Consider the following 3,299-nt stretch of genomic DNA (forward strand, 5'->3'; position numbering starts at 1 on the left):
ATTTCTTAAGTTTAGTACTTATTCAGTCAGTCTCTTTTGCCAAAATGCTATGTTATGGGGACATAAACACACCAACACTGGTTGGCAAGCAGTAGTGGGGGACAAACAGACATGAAGACGCATGCACACACACACACACACACACACACACAATGTACTTCTTTCAGTTTCTGCCAACTAAATCCACTCTGGTCAGCCTGAGGCTATAGCAGTAGACACTTGGGACTGAACCCAGAATCATATGGTTGGGAAGCAAGCTTCTTACCACACAGCTGTGCATTCTTTGTTTCTGTGTTGGAGACTTTCTTTTCCTTTTGGGGAGAAATTTGAACAATAAATCAGAATACACTTAAATAATTTATTTTTAATACATAAATTTACAGATAGATAGATAGAGATAGATAGATAGATAGAGAGAGAGAGTAAAACCTCAATTAATTTGGTTACTTAGTTCTGTGAAAAAGCTGTGCTATTTGAAACTAAGAACTGTCAAAATACTTGGTTGAAGTTTTCTAATGTATTTTCTTACTATATTTCAAAAATAATATGAAAATAAAGGATAGTGAAAATGCATTCACAATTCAATAGTTCATAGAAATGAAACAGTATGCTTTACTCTGGTGTACATAAAAAAACAAAGAGAGAGGGAGAGAAGTATATTTTTACAAATATGCCACGGGCATATGGCGTAGTGGTTAAGAGCGCGGGCTACTAACCCCAAGATTCCGAGTTTGATTCCAGGCAGTGACCTGAATAATAATAATAATAAGAGGGAAAAATACCTTAGGAATGTTAACCCCGGTTCGAAATTTCCCCAAGACACCTGATGAAGGCTGGAGGGTATATCAGTCGAAATGTGTTAACAATAAACATGATGAGGACAAATATCTGTCAAATGTAAATAGTGTACATTAACATTAGTGTCATCAACTGTTAAGCTATCATTTCTAAATTCAGATTGCAGTTTTCCTTTCTCTAGTGAAATAGTTTTTACAAGCTATTTTTTCGAGAATAGCCTTGTTCATCAACATTATTTGTTGATTGTCATAATATTCTTTGAGTATCTTTTACAAAACAGAATATTTTTCTGTTGCATTTTTGCCTACACATTTAACCCCATAAACATTGCAAATTCCTATTTGAGTTTTGAATTCATCAGATCAACCAGAACTAGCTGTATACACTTTTTTCAATTTCTGCTGAAATCTCATTTTCTTTTGATAATTTTTGTTTTTAATTGTAGAGAAAATGCTTAAAGTTTTCATTTTCATATTCATGATATTTAGGAGAATTCAGGTTTGGTTGTGTTCTTCCAAAAAACAAAACAGATACTCCAATCATGTCTCTGCCTCCATTTCTTATTGTTTGCATACCTAAAGTGGATGAAATTTTATTTTGTTTTGTTTTCGTTTCTTTTTCAATATTAATCATGTTCCTTATAATTGTTGGTATTGCTGTTTCATTCATTCACAAGTCTTACCCTGTTTTTATAATTGCCAATTTTTTTTGCCTACAGCCAACACTTCACTCTTCTTAATACCAGAATTTTTCTCTGTCTCTCTTTCTTTTATCTAAATTGTTGGGATTATGTATTGTATTTTGGTGATATATTCGTTTCTATTCCAGGCAGAAGGCCTGATATTTTTGTGATAAATTATCATACAAATGGAGGTCAGGCCCCTCACTTTATATTAAGAAAGCTGCAAAGACAAACAAGGCAGGAAGTTACAATTCAAATAGCAGGAACCACTGTACAACAGCTGTTGCTGAATCTGTTTCTCTGATTTGTTGTTTAGTCTAGTCATATAGTCTTTCTGAAGTTTCTCTCTGCTATGTTTTTTATACTGTGCATAAGGGCTGTCAATTTATAAACCATGCTAATTAGAAAGCCATGCTGTTTGAAGGGTTAATTTGTGTGTGTGCATTCATGCAGGCATGTGTGTGTGTGTGTGTGTGTGTGTGTGTGTGTGTGTATATACATATCCACACACATACACACTCGTTCACACTCTCACATTCACACACACTCTCTCTCTCACACATACTCACTTTCTCTTGCTCACATACAGAGGGAGGGAGAGGGTGAGAAAGAGAGAGAGAGAAATAAAGTTTGTTTTTTAGTTCTTCCATGCTACTGTGGGTTGTAAAAATTCTTATTAAGGTATATATTTTTTGCCTGATGCCTTTCCTATTGCTAAACCTTGTCTATTTTTCCAGCAAAGGATCTTTTTTTTATTCTACATATCTTTGTAAGTGCAGCACTCCAGGATGAACTAGTTAGCAGGGAATGTCAATGTAACAATCATTATTTTTGCTCAATGGCTTCATGTGAAGAAGTGGAGTGTAAGCATTCACACACACACACACACGCACACGCACGCGCACGCGCGTGCGCGCATGTACTTGTACATACATCCACACATATGGTGACTGTCAACTCATAGATGAGTATGACTATCACCCTCAGATTATCTTACTGTAGATGTTAAAGACAACAGCTGTCATCAATGCCTGGACTAAGATTTAAAGTCGATACCGACTTTGCAACACTGCCACGACTCTGGCCAACAAAACCAAGTAGTCCAGAAACAAGTAAGAGCAAGATCTCAGGTTTTGCAGTGAGGCAATTGTTAGTTTTGAATTTTTTTTTCTCCTAGAGATGTCTAAAGAAGGACTACAGGTCTCTAACTTCTTTGTTGGATGGTCATTTACTTTTCTGAGTTCATTCACTCTTTGATAGGTTTTGTTTTTCATGCTGCAATATGTCCAACAAGAACAACCCTCCTTATCAAGTAGGCTTGGTTGGGTGGCCAGTTTTGTCACCAATGACCCGACCATGTGACTCATTGTCCTGGGTTACATGTTATCAGTAGTACTGAGTGGGACCTGACAGAATGTACCTATGTACAACCATACATACATATGTATGTATGGGATGGGTTTCCATTCAGTTTCCACCCAGCAGTTCTACTCACAGATATTGGCCAACCTGATGTTATATGTGAAAAATACTTGCCTAAAGTAGCTTGCATTGAGATGCTATTTGAAACCATGTGGTTGTGTGGATTTTGTATCCACACTGGTATGTAACTATGCCTGTGCTATACACCCACAAACACACAGATACTTCACCTGCAAATTTACATGCACATACACACAAATGGGAAATGAATTGCCTTACTCAATAGTACAATGTACTGCTTGGTTCAAGAATGGAACTCACAACTTAATGCCACATGTCTTTATGTGATCCTTATTGTGTATTATCTTAACCCCCCCCCCTCTCTTTCTCTTGTGTG

This window comes from Octopus bimaculoides, chromosome 4 (genome assembly GCF_001194135.2).
Source record: "Octopus bimaculoides isolate UCB-OBI-ISO-001 chromosome 4, ASM119413v2, whole genome shotgun sequence".
NCBI lineage: Eukaryota > Metazoa > Mollusca > Cephalopoda > Octopoda > Octopodidae > Octopus > Octopus bimaculoides.